Source organism: Tamandua tetradactyla, chromosome X, assembly GCF_023851605.1.
Source record: "Tamandua tetradactyla isolate mTamTet1 chromosome X, mTamTet1.pri, whole genome shotgun sequence".
Taxonomy (NCBI): Eukaryota; Metazoa; Chordata; class Mammalia; order Pilosa; family Myrmecophagidae; genus Tamandua; species Tamandua tetradactyla.
This window is the reverse complement of record NC_135353.1, coordinates 7,864,651-7,879,771: the sequence shown is the minus strand read 5'-3', so window position 1 is coordinate 7,879,771 and position 15,121 is coordinate 7,864,651.

The following is a 15,121-nucleotide window of genomic DNA, read 5'->3' as shown; positions in this document are numbered from 1 at the left end:
TTCAGGACAATTCTCACTTGTTCAGAACTCCAGAAGAAGGTATATACTGGAGAAAGATCCTATAAATTCTGAATGAAAGAAAGAGAAAAATATCAGGTAGGAAACTTCCATCCCAGATTGGATGAGTCTCTCCACTTACCCTCAGTCTCACACAGCTTAGGATCCCTCCCAACTCCTACAGGGGTCATAGATTATAAAATATCTCACAGCAGTGAGATAGATCCCCAGCTATAGCCAGACTCAGAGGCCTAAGCCCACAGGAACCCATGGCAGGACTTTAGCCATGGAGGAAAGTGGAATACAAAAGATCAGCAAGTAAAAGCTCCAAAATGCAGGATTAGGACAATAATCACAAAATCTTCCCTAAAAGCATCAAATAGCCAGGGAGAAACTACCAAAATCAACTGTTGGGAGACCTGGAGGACAGGGAAGGATATATGAAGGCCCAGGTCAGTGAGGGATGAAGAGACTGAGAAAACATAGACATAGACTGTGTTTCTAGCCCTGGGTCCTGGTGCCAACCACCGTCCTTGAAGAAATCAGCAGCTGGAGGCCTGATCCTTGCCTGGGGGATGGCTGCAGATTGGAACAGATGGGGGACTTCTTTGCCAGAAGTAAGTTGGGAGACACAGCCCCACATTGAGTTAGATTTTGGCAGGCAATTTGAGAACACTGGAACGCAGCAATTTCAGCCCTATCCAGTCAGACACTGCCAGGGTAACAGCTTCTGAGGACGACTAAGTCACCAAAGACCACCATCTACTGGGCAGGCTGAAAAGTTCAGGAGAATGGCAGGGCTTTTCAGAGCCTCTTCTGATCCTATCACAGGCCCATTGGAGCTGGTCTATACCCACTGCATAGGGACCTGGCCTAGTTTCGGCTGAGAAATATGGATGACCCTATTGTCAATGGAAAGCACTAATACAAACCCAGGAAACAACTGAACCCTAGACGAGAGAGAAAAATCAACCTTCAGAATAGACCCATCAAGAAAATCAGATGACCAGATATCACTAAAAACTCACAGGGCATTCTAAAACTCAAGAACAAATGGCCCAATTGAAGGAACAGATAAAAAAATCAGAGGAAATACAGAATCTGGAACAACTAATCAGAGATGTGCAAACAAATATCCTGAATCAATTCAAAGAAGTGAAGGAAAATAGGTAAAAAGAGATCAAGGATATTAAGAAGACACTAGAAGACATTAAGAAGAATTTGAAAGAACACATAGAAAAATAACATAGTATGGAAATAAAAGACAATGTAGGTGAAATTAAAAATATACTGGAGGACAGGGAATAGTGGCGCAGTGGCAGAATTCTCGCCTGCCATGCCAGAGACCCAGGTTTGATTCCCAGTGGAGACACACAATAGCAGATTTGAAAAGGCAGAAGAAAGAATACGTGAGGTAGAACACAGATCAACCAAATTTGTACAGGCAAAACAACAAATGGAGAAAAAATGGAAAAATTTGAGAAGGGTCTTAGGGATATGACTAACAACAAAAAGCACTCAAATATGTACATAGTGGTTGTCGCAGAAGGAAAAAAGACCAGGAAGTATGTTCAAAGAAATAATGGATAAAAAGTTCCCAACCCTTATAAAAGATATAAATACAAAAATCCAAGAAGTCCAACACACTCTGAACAGAATAAATCCAAAAGATCCATTCCAAAACACAGAGTAATCAGACTGTCAAATGCCAAAAAGGAGAAAATTCTGAAAGCAGCAAGAGAAAAGTGATTCACCAATACAAGGAAACTCAAATAAGACTGTACTGTTTTGAAAGGATGTATGTCCCCTAGAAAAGCCATGTTTTCATCTAAATCTTATTTCATAAATGCAGAATAATCCCTATTCAATACTGTATGTTTGAAACTGTAATCAGATCATCTCCCTGGAGATGTGATTTAATCAAGAGTGGTTGTTAAACTGGATTAGGTGATGACATGTCTCCACCCATTTGGGTGGATCTTGATAAGTTTCTGGAGTCCTATAAAAGAGGAAACATTTTGCAGAATGAGGGAGATTCAGAGAGAGCAGAGAATGCTGCAGCACCACAAAGTAGAGAGTCCATGTGGAAGTGACCTTTGGAGATGAAGAAAAAATGCCTCCCAGGGAACTTCATGAAACAGGAAGCCAGGAGAGAAAGCTAGAAGATGATGCCATGTTCACCGTGTGCCTTTCAAGATGAGAGAGGAACCCAGAACTTCATTGGCCTTCTTGAACCAAGATATCTTTCCCAGGATGCTTTTGATTGGACATTTCTTTAGACTTGTTTTAATTGGGACATTTTCTTGGCCTTAGAACTGTTAATTAGCAAGTCATTAAACTCCCCTTTTTAAAAGTCATTCCATTTCTGGTGTGTTGCATTCCAGCAGCTAGCAAACTAGAACAAAGACTAGGTGTGGAATTCTCTTCAGACATCATGGAGACTAGAAAGCAGTTTTATGATATATTTAAGATACTGAAGGAGAAAAATTGCCAGGCAAGAATTTCTATCCAGCAAAGCTGTCCTTCACAAATGAGGGAGAGTTCAAAATATTAACAGCTAAAAACTGAGGGAATTCATTAAAAAGAGACTGACTCTATAATTCCAGGAAGATGGCCAAATAGGATAGATCGAGTTCTGCCCTGCTCCAAGAAAAAGTTAGAGAAGGGATAGGAGGGTGACTGAGATGGTGACTGCAGAGTGTAACTGACCTGGGAGAGTCTTTTGCACCACATAGGGTAGACTTGGTTGCAAAAACTGAGGAACCAAGAAGCAGAGAACTGGAGCCTAACGCGGAAGCCCAGACCCCACTGGAGTGCACGCATGGCAAGATGGAATAGGAAGAAAGCCAAGCTGCATTCTTGAACACGCTACTCTCACCAGTGCAGTCCTTGACTAGTGACTCACTCCAAAACCCAGGCACCTGAACCCCATCACCTTCCCCCACTCCCTGCGCTCCAAGCGCCCCCACCCCACCATTCCCTTACACACATATTCGCCGCACACCCCCAACTCAAGTGCAGCCCAACCCACCTCTCCTGCGCTCCCTGTGAGCACTACCTGCTCCTCCCTGCTCCCTACAGGATGTTGTCTGTGCATAAAGGCTGCGGACACTTACCTCTATACTCAGGCTACACCTGCCCTCAGCTCATACAGTTGTACAGGCCCACCCCACCCACCCTGAGCTCTCTGCACATAGCTTATGGCACTCCTAAACCCGTGTATGTGCACGGTCCCCAGTCATGCCCCCCAGCTGGGTCACATCAGCCCCCAGTCCATGGAGGCATAACACTGACCCACTGCCATAGCTCTGCACATGTGCACAAAAGGCTTCACACCCTAGACCAGCACATACCAGAGTCATGCCCCCAAGACCAGTCAACCCACACATGCTACATCCTTCCTGGCTTCTGGGCACCCATGTTCGCAGACACCAGTGTAACATCCCCAACCTGCACCTATACCTGCACTGCAATGCATCACCTCACTGTTGTGCTCCGCTCCATGCCCTACATCCTGTTATACATCCATCCCATAAACACAAGGCTGTTACACTACTGAAAGAAATCAACTTTCAAAGTAAATCAATCAAGATATTTACATGTGATGAAAACAACAGAAGATCACTGAGCATATCACAATGCAGACAGATAGAGCCCAACCTAATGAGCAAATCAAAGCACCAGAGGAGACACAGATGTTGGAACAATTAATCAAAGATGTTCATATAACTCTACTAAATAAAATAAGTGGGGTGGCTAATGACATAAAGGAGATCAAGAAGACAGTAGAAGGGCATAAAGAGGAATTTGAAAGAATAAACAGAAAAATAGCAGATATCACAAAGATTAAAGATTCTGTTAACAAAGTAAAAAACATACTACAGCCACACAACAGCAGATTTGAAGAGACAGAAGAAAGAATAAGTGAAATAGAGGCCAGGATAACTAATTTTGAACATTCGAAACAACAAATGACAAAAACAGATGGAAAAATTTGAATTGGATCTCAGGGAAATGATGGACAAAACAAAGCACACAAATATAAGAGTCACTGTTGTCCCAGAAGGAGAAGAGAAGAGTAAAGGGTTAGGAAAAGTAGTTGAGGATATAATGGGGGGAAACTTCCCAATACTTAAAAAGGACATAAATATGCAAGTCAAAGAAGCTCAAAGAACTCCAAACAGAATAAATCCAAATAGGCCTTCCCAAGGCACATACTAATCAGTCTGTCAACTGTTGAAGAAAAGCAAAAAATCCTGAAAGTGGCAACAGGAAAACAATCTATTACATACAAGGGAAACCATATAAGACTGAGTTCAGACTACCCAACTGGCACTATGGAGAGAAGGCAGTGGTATGATATATTCAAGATCCTGAAAGAGAAAGACTTCCAGCCCAGAATTCTCTACCCAGCCAAATTGTCCTTCAAAACTGAGAAAGAGAATAAAATTTTCACAGACAAACAAACCCTGAAAGAATTTGTCAGCAAGTGACCAGCCTTACAAGAAATACTAAAGGGAGTTCTGCCAGTTGAAAAAGAAAGACAAGAGAGGGAGATCTGGAGGAGTGCACAGAATTGAAGAGAACCAATCAGGGTAACTTAAAGGATAAAAAGAGAAAGAGGGAAAAGAAAAATATAGATCTGACAAATGAAATCCAAAATATAAGGTGGTGTATTCAAGAAATGCCTTTTCAGTAATAACTTTGAATTTTAATGGACTAAACTTGCCAATTAAAAGATACAGATTGGCAGAATGGATAAAGAAATATAATCCACCTATATACTGCTTAGAAGAGACTCATCTTAGACACAAGGATACAAATAGATTGAAAGTGAAAGGATGGAAAAAAATTTTCTGTGCAATCTGTAACCAAAAGAAAGCAGGAATAACTATACTAATGTCAGAAAAATCAACTTTGAATGTAAAGACATCATAAGAGACAAAGAAAGACACTATATATTAATTAAAGGGCCAATTCACCAAGAAGAAAGAACAATCATAAATGTTTATGCTCCCAATTAAGGAGCTCCAAAGTACAAGAAACAGACATTGGTAAAACTGAAGACAGTGATAGATGTTTCAACAATAATAGTAGGAGATTTCAATACACCACTCTCCCCTGTAGATAGAACAAACAGACAGAGGATCAATGAGGAAATAGAGAAGTTAAATAACTTGATAAATGAATTAGACCTAGCAGACATAGGTCATTGCAAAACACCAGCATATATATTCTTCTCTAGTGCTCATGGAACATTCTCCAGGGTAGATCATATGCTGTGGCACAAAACAAGTCTCTATAAATTTAAAAACATTGAAACTGTTCAAAACACTTTCTCTGATCACAATAAAATGAAGCTGGATCTCAATAACCACCAAAGAATGAGAACATTCACAAATATATGGAGATTAAACAACACACTCTTAAACAACCAGTGGCTCAAAGAAGAAATTGCTAGAGAAATCAGTAGCTATCTGGAGACAAATGAAAATAAGAATATAACATATCAAAACTTCTGGGATGCAGCAAAGGCTGTGGTAAGAGGGAAATTTATTGCCCTAAATGCATATATTAAAATACAAGGGGGGGGGGGTGGGCCATGGTAGCTTAGCAGGCAGAGTTCTTGCCTACCATGCTAGAGACCTGGGTTTGATTCTTGGTGCCTGCACATGTAAAAAAACAACAACAACAAAAACAAGGGGGTGCAAGGGTAGCTCAGTGGTAGAATTCTCGCCTGCCATGTGGGAATGCGGGAGACCCAGTTTCGATTCCCAGTCCATGTTCCCAAAAAACAAGCAAACAAACAAATAAAAAACCAAAAATTCAACAAATGGTACTGCAATAATGGGTAGATACTCACATGGAAAAATAACGATGGAAAAATAACGAAATGTGACCCCACCATACAGCATACAAAAAAAAATTACCACTTTAAAAAACAAGAAAGAGACTTCCAGGAAGATGGCCAAATAGTGTAGTTCAAGATTAGCTCTACTCCATGGAAAAGTAAGAGAAGGGACAGGAAGGTGACTGAGGTGGCGATTTGGGAGTGTGGCTGACCTGGGAAAGCCTTTGGCACCGCATATGGCAGCCCTGATTGCAGAGGCCAAGAAAGTGAGAGGCAGGAAACTGCAACCTGGTGAGGAGGCACAGAGCTGTGGAGCCTGTGGGAGTGCACAGACAGGAGCCCAGAACTAGGAAGTAAGTCAGGCTGCATTCCTTGGGTGCGCTACTCTCACCAGTACAGCCCCATGACCGGTGACTCACCCCACACCCCATGCACATGAACCCCGTCACCCACTCCCATTCCCTGTGCTCCAGGTGTGCCTACCCAACCAGCCACCAGTGCCTGTACCTGCTCCATGCCCCCACCCCAAGTGCAGCCCAACCCACCTCTCCTTCATGCCTCCCTAGCACAACCTCCCCCTTCTTATTCCCTGCACAACCAGTGGGTCAAAGAAGAAATTGCTAAAGAAATCAGCAGGTATCTGGAGGTGAATGAAAATGAGAATACAACTTATCAGAACTTATGGGATGCAGCAAAGGCTGTGCTGAGAGGGAAATTTATTGCCCCAAATGCCTATATTAAAAAACAAGAAAGAGCAAAAATCAAGGACTTAACAGCACACCTAGAGGAACTTGAGAAAGTACAACAAACTAACCCCAAAGCAAATAGAAGAAGAGAAATAACAATGATAAATGAATGGGAGAACAAAAGAACAATAGAAAGAATCAATAAAACCAAAAGTTGGTTCTTTGAGAAAATCAATAAAATTAATGGGCCATTAGCAAGACTGACAAAGGCAAAAAGAGAGAGGATGCAAATAAACAAAATCAGAAATGAGAAGGGGTGCGCTACCACAGACCCTGAAGAAATAAAAGAAATCACAAGAGGATACTATGAACAACTATCGCCAACAAACTATACAATTTAGATGAAATGGACAAATCCCTGGGGACACACAAACAAGTTACACCGAGTCAGGAAGAAACAGAAGATCTCAACAAACCAATCACAAGTAAAGAGATTCAATCAGTCATCAAAAATCTTCCTACAAAGAAAAGCCCAGTGCCAGATGGCTTCACAGGGGAATTTTATCAAACATTTCATAAAGAATAATACCAATTCTTCTCAAACTTTTCTAAAAAATTGAGGGAAAAGGAACTCTACCTAATTCATTTTATGAAGCTAATATCATTTTAATACCAAAACCAGGTAAAGATGCTATAAGAAAGGAAAAATACAGACCACTCTCCCTAATGAACATAAATGCAAATATTTTCAATAAAATGTTAGCAAATCAATTCCAACAGCTCATTAAAAGAATTATACACCATGACCAAGTGGGATTTATACCAGGAATGCAAGGATGATTCAACACCAGAAAATCAATTAATGTAATACAGCACATTAACAAATCAAAAGGTAAAAATCACATGATCATCTCGATTGATGCTGAAAAAGCATTTGACAAAATTCAGCATCCTTTTCTGATAAAAACACCACCTCAATATGATAAAGGGAATATATGAAAAACTGATAGCCAGCATTGTACTCAATGAAGAGAGACTGAAAGCTTACCCCCTAAGATCAGGTATAAGACAAGGATGCCCACTGTCACCACTAATATTCAACATTGTGCTGGAAGTTCTACCTAGAGCAATCTAGCAGAACAAAGAAATAAAAGGCATCCAAATTGGAAAGGAAGAAGTAAAACTTTCATTATTTGCAGATGATATGATACTATACTTGGAAGATCCTGAGAAATCTACAGCAAAGTTACTTGAGCTAATGAACAAATTCAGCAGGGTGGCAGGATATAAAATTAATGCGCAAAAATCAGTAACATTTCTATACACAGCAGTGACCTAACCTGAGGAGTTAGTTAAGGAAAAAAATTCCATTCAAAATAGCAAATAAAAGAATCAAGTACTTAGGAATAACTAGAGAGGTAAAGAACTTGTACACAGAAAACTACATAACATTGTTAAAAGAAACCAAAGGAGATCTTAATAGGTGGAAAGATATTCCCTGTTCATGGACAGGAAGGCTAAATATAGTTAAGATGTCAATTCTCCCAAAATTGATCTACAGAGTCAACACAGTACCAATCAAAATTTCAACAACCTACTTTGAAGATTTGGAAAAGCTAACCACCAAATTCATATGGAAGGTGAAGAAGATCCTGAATAGCTAAAATCATCCTAAAAAAGAAGAACGAAGTGGGAAGATTAACACTCCCTGACTTTAAAACCTATTATAAAGCCACAGTGGTCAGAACAGCACGGTACTGGCACAAAGATAGAAGCATTGACCAATGAAATCAAATCAAGAGTGCAGAAATATACCACCAAATCTATGGTCAACTGATTTTTGACAAGGCCGTCAAATCCTCTGAACTGGAACAAAATAGTCTTTTCAATAACTGGGCATGGAAGAACTGGATATCAATAGCCAAGAGAATGAAAGAGGAGCCCTATCTTATACCCTACACAAAAATTAACTCAAAGTGGATCAAACACCTAAATATAAGAACTCGCACCATAAAGCTCTAGAAGAAAATGTTGGGAAACATCTTCAAGACCTAGAAATAGGAGGTAGCTTCTTAAACTTTACACCCAAATCACAAGCAACAAAAGAAAAAATAGATAAATTGGAACTCCTCGAAATCAAATGCTTCTGCACCTCAAAAGACTTTTCTAAAAAGGTGAAGAGGCAGCCAACTCAATGGGAGAAAATATTTGGAAATCACATATCGGACAAAGGTTTGATTTCCTGTATATACACAGAAATCATACAACTCAACAACAAAAGAACAAACAACCTAATTATAAAATGGGCTAAAGATATGAATAGGCATTTGTTCTAGTTTGCTAGCTGCCGGAATGCAACACACCAGAGACGAATTGGCTTTTAATAAAAGGGGATTTATTTTGTTGGTTCTTCAGAGGAAAGGCAGCTAACTTTCCACTGAGGTTCTTTCTTACGTGGAAGGCACAGGATGGTCTCTGCTGGTCTTCTCTCCAGGCCCCTGGGTTCCAACAACTTTCCCCGGGGTGATTTCTTTCTCCATCTCCAAGGGCCCGGGCTGAGCTGCAAGTGCTGAGATGAGGAATGCCAAGCTGCTAGACTGTGCTACATTGCGTTCTCTCATTTAAGCACAAGCCAATTAAGTTAAACGTCACTCATTGCAGCAGACACGCCTCCTAGCCGACTGCGGATGTAATTAGCAACAGATGAGATTCACCTACCATTGGCTCATGTCCACAGCAACAGAACTAGGTGCTTTCACCTGGCCAAGTTGACAACTGAATCTAACTACCACAGCATTTTTTCTGAAGAGCAAATACAGATGGCTCAAAAGCACATGAAGAGATGTTCATTTTCATTGGCTAATAGGGAAATGCAGATCAAGACTACAATGAGATACCACCTTACATCTATAAGAATGGCTGCTATTAAACAAACAGGAAACTATAAATGTTGGAGAGGATGTGGAGTAACTGGGACACTTATGCACTGCTTGGGGGAATGTATAATGGTGCCACCACTATGGAAGATAGTTTGGTGGTTCCTTAGAAAGCTAAATATCCAGTTGCCCCATGACCCAGCAATAGAACTACTTGGTATATACCCAGAAGAGCTGAAAGCAATGACACAAACAGACATTTGCACACCAATGTTCATAGCAGCATTATTCGCAATCATCAAAAGATGGAAACAAACCAAATGCCCATCAACAGATGAGTGGATCAACAAAATGTAGTATATACATATCATGGAATATTATGCAGTAATAAGACAAACTGACATCCTAAAGCACAGGACAAGATGGATGAGCCTTGAGGACATAATGCTGAGTGAAATTAGTCAGACACAAAAGGATAGATACTGTATATTCCACTTTTATGGCCAGCATAAAGGTATAATCAGAGGCTTATAATACAGAATATAGGGGACATAGAGATGCATAGAAACTAGAGTTGGGTAAACCATTAGCTAATGAGGTTGAACTCCAATGTAAGGGAACAGACAGGAGCAAAGGTGATTCTCTAGTGGTTCTAGAAGTGATATTATCATATTGCAATGAAAAAAAATTGATAAGGGTTGTATAGACCTACGTGTTCCACTGATTCACACTTGAAGAATGAATGAGTCCTCTCAAGAATTACTTCAAAGATATGATTCCTATATAAAGAGTGTTTAAGTCCAGAGTATAGTGGAAAACTGCTATTGCATGCTATGAGCTATGTTCAAAAGGAAACCATCAGCACTACCACAGCAACAGCAGAGGTAAATAATGTGGGGAGGGACAGGAGTTAAGAGGAGGCTTAGATTTCCTATTAAGTGAGGGTGTGCTTATTGGTTTTCTTTCTCTTGGGAACAATGAAATTATCTGAAATTGAGAATCTTGATGGACTGTGGACTTTGGGCATTATCTATGAGGCCTAATAAATGCAGGTGGCTGAAGGATGCACTGACAGAGAAGTAGAATGGTGAACAATGGTGTATACTTATGAATGAAGGTTGTGCTGCTACAAAAAGGAACAAAGCTGTGAGGCATACAATGATGTGAGTGAACTTGTGGGACAACTGGTGAGACAAATAAGTCAGAAACAGAAAAATAACCATGGTATGGTCACCTTTAGAAAATGCTTATGAGAAAACAAGGGCTACATTGTAAGCTCTTAGAGCAAACATATTAAGACCAGAGTGGTGATTAATATTTCTGGAATTTGAGAGGCTGTTTTATATATATAACCTGATATTTAGAGATAAGAACGAAGCCAAACAGGTTGGGGTTAAAGTATTTCAGAACATAGGGGTAAGGAAGACAGTGTCTATATTTTAGAACCACATATACACTTTAAGACCAATGGAAGAAAGGTTTATTTGATCTGGAACTGAAATTTTCTGTACTGCACAGTCTAATTCAACCTATCTGTATAGCTAATTTGAACAATTGAAACACAGGGAGCACAGAATAAGAAAGAGGTCCTTTAATTCTGTATAGATTATTGTAATGCCTGGAAACATCCTAGAGTACATGAAGCAGATAATCAAAAAGTATTGGCAAAGTCCCCTGAGGGAGGGGAGAATGAATATGGAACTATTAAACCTTACCATCGGGGAATCCCCTGATATTGTGTCAAACTTTAGAGAAACCCAAATCAATAGGCCATGCCCTCGATCATGAGGCTTACTCTTGTGAAGCTTATGTAGGTAGCGGAGAATCTTAGCCTACCTATAGGCAGGCCTAACAGTTACTTCTGAAGGACCTCTGTTGTTGCTCAGATGTGTCCTCAGTCTCTCTAAGCCCAACTCTGCAAGTGAAATCATTGCCTTCCCCCCTACATGGGACATGACATTCAGGGATGAAAGTCTCCCTGGCAACGTGGGATCAACAATTCCATCCTGACCAAAATGGGGAAAAGAAGTGTAATTAGTAAAGTATCAGTGTCAAGGACAGTTCAAATAGAGTCGAGAGGCTACTCTGGAGGTTGCTTTTACACAGGCTTCAGTTAAACCTTGCTACTATCATAACCTGCCAACTCCCAACCAGGACCATTCCAGCCAATCCTAAAGAACGCCTAGGGCAATACATATTATTTCACAAGTGTTTCAGGCACTAGAGCAACTTTCCAGAAACCTACAACCTCCAGATAGGTCCCTGGTGCAGATAAGTCCTTAAACCTAGCCCAGCCTCTCCAGAACATCAGCTAGTTCCATCTCTCTACCCCATATTAGTGACAGACCCTTCCAATATGAAAAATTTAGAATTGCCATAGCCCAAACACCCCTAAAGAGGGATGGAAAGATCAAAGGTGATGGTGGAATTATACATAGAAGATAGGATTTAACAAATGAATATGAATGCTGGATCATTAAATTTATATCTCTTTTAGTCTCCAGTATTTTAGAGCAGCTAGAAGTAAAAACCTAAAATTGTGAAATTGTAACCCATGTCAAAGTCTGATATATGTTCTACAATTAATTCTGGTGCTGTGCTTTGAAATTTATAGATTTTTTGTATGTACGTTATTTTTCACAAAAAAAAAGAGGGGAAAAAAGTCGACTGTGATGATAAAAAATATTTAAGCCCTCCAGCCTCCTATATTCTGGAGCAGCTAGAAGGAAAAATCTGAGAGGATCATATGGTAGCCCATGACAAACTCTGGGATCTGTCCTGAAACCACTTGTTGAAGAGCGCTTTGAAAACGATTGCTTTTTTATTTCTTTGCTTTGTATATATGTTACACAATACAATGAAAAAGTTAAAAATAAATTTTACTACAAGTCCAAGGCTAACATGATTTTCACATATGTTTTACCTTGTTGAATTTGTATATTGTTGTTCTATCTTAGGTTTATTATCCATTTTTATTCAATATTTCTGAAAGGTGTAAAGTCCATGTCTAGATTTTTTTATTCTGCATTTTGTCATCCAGTTTTTCTATTTATGAAAAAGACTATCCTTTTTCACTCAAATAGCCATTGCTTTTTTGTCAAAAAAGAATAATTCACTATTTTCTGTATTTATTTGGATATACTTCAGTGCTCTCTATTCCAGTAAAATTATCTGCTGCTGTGTAAAAAAAAACATAGTTGGAGAATTCAATGCTCCACTTACAATAATGGACAAGATAACTAGGCAGAAGATCAACAAGTAAACAGACAATTTAACCAATAGTATAAACCAACTATACCTAAGAGGCATCTATAAAACACTCCACCCCAAAACAGCAGAGTTTAGATTTTTTTAAGTGCACACGGAGTAGTCTTCAATACGTACCATGTCTTAGGTCATAAAACAAAACTCAACAAATTTAAAAAGATATAAATAATACAAAATATTTTCTCTGAAAACAATAAACTGAAATTAGGAGACCAATAACAGAAAGAAATTTGGGAAACACACAAATATGTGACATTTAAAGAGCACACTCCCAAATAACCAATGGGCCATAGGAGAAATAAAAAGTAAAATTATAAAACTTTTTGGATGAAAGAATATGAAAACACTTCATACCAAAACTTAGGTACTACAGTAAAGCAGTGCTTAGGGGGAAATTTTTAGATATAAATGCCTGTATTGAGAAAGAAGAAAGCTCTGAAATCAATAATTGATCCTTCTTACTTTAACAGTGGAAATAAAGAACAAACTAAACCTAAAGGAAACAGAAAAAAAGAAAATAGTGGTAACACGGAAATTAATGAAACATAGAATAGAAAAATAATCAAGAAAATCAGTCAAATCAAAACCTGTATTTTTTTAAAAGGTCAACAAAAATGACAACCCTTTGCTAAGTTGACCAAGAATAAAGAGAGAAGACAAATTACTAGTATTGAAAATGAAAGAAGCGCTGTTAATACCAACCTTAAGGAGATGAAACAGATTAGAAAGGAATACTACGAACATCTGTATGGCAGTAAATTAGATAATTTACATGATGGACAAATTTCCCCACAGACACAAACTGCTAAAGCTGACTTATGAAACATGGAGCATATGTATAGAAGCATAACAAGTGAAGAGATTGAATTCATAATCAAAAATCTACTCACACAAAAAAAGGTAGGCCCTGAAGGCTTCACTGGTGAATTCTATCGAACACTGAAAGAAGAATTAATCCAAATTCTTCATAAAATTTTCAAAAATGTAGATTAGGAGGGAATACTTCCTAACTCATTCTATGAGGCTGACATTATCCTACAATAAAATCAGAAAAAGACATCACAAATAGAAAACTGCCGATGAAAAATCTCAATTATATGCTAGCAAACCATATTCAGCAACATATAAAAAATGAATTACAAACGATTACCAAGTGTGATTTATCTGAGGAATACAAGATTGGTTTAACATCGAAAAATCAGTTAATGTAATCCACAATATCAGTAGAGTAGAAAACAACAACCACATCATCATCTCAATAGATGCACAAAAAGCATTTGACAAAATCCAATACTCTTTCATGATGAAAACATTCAACAAACTAGGAATAGAAGAGAACCTCCTCAACCTGATAAAAGGCATCTGCAAAAAAACCCTACATCTATCATACTTAATACTGAGAAAGTGGAATCTTCCCCCCTAGGATCTAACAAGACACAGCTGTCCACTCTCAGCACTTTTATTCAACAGTGTAGAAGAGGTTCTAGCCAGTGCTAGTAGATAATAAAAAGAAATAGAAGGCATCCAGCTTGGAATGGAAGAAGTAAAACTATCTCTATTGGCAAAAGATGTGATCTTTTATATTAAAAATCCTAAGGAATTGTGGTATTTTGAATTATGTACCCCAACAAAAGACATGTTATTAGTCTTTATCGGCATTTCTGCAGGTGTGAACCCATTTGTAAATAGGTTGCTTTGAAGATGTTATTATTAGTTGAAGCGTGGCCAAGTTGAATCAGGGTGGGTCTTAATCTGTGTTACTGGAGGCCTTACAAAGAGAGGAAATTCCGACACAATCAGCCAGAAGAAACCAGAATAATCCAGAAATTAGAGAAAGTCATGGGAAATAGCCAGAGGTCACAGAAACTGGAAGAGCAGACACAGGAGAGAGAGATCACCTTGTAAGAGGAGGCAGAGATACAAGCCAAAGAACCCCAAGGATGATGGCTAGCCAGTACCATAATACTACCGACTTCAGGAGAAAATATACCCTTGCTGACACCTTGGTTTTGGACTTCAAATCCCTGAAACCATGAGACATTAATTTCCTATTGTTTAAGGTGACCCATTGTGTGGTATTTGTCATAGTAGCTCTGGAAAACCATGACAGGAATCTACTAAAATACTGTTAGAATTAATGAATGAGTTCACCAAGATTACAGTATATAAGATCAATATAATAAATTAATTGTATTTCTGTACACTTGCAATATTCAATACAAAAGGAAATTAAGAATAAAACTCAACTTGCAATAACATAAAAGAGAATAATATATTTAGGAATAAATGTGACAAAACAAGTGCAAAATTTACACTCTGAAAACTACAAAATATTGCTGAAACTAAATAAAATCCTAACACATGGAAAAACATTCTATGCGCATAGATCTAAATTAGACCCGATGATGTTACGATGGCAATTACTCCAAAATTGATCTACAGAT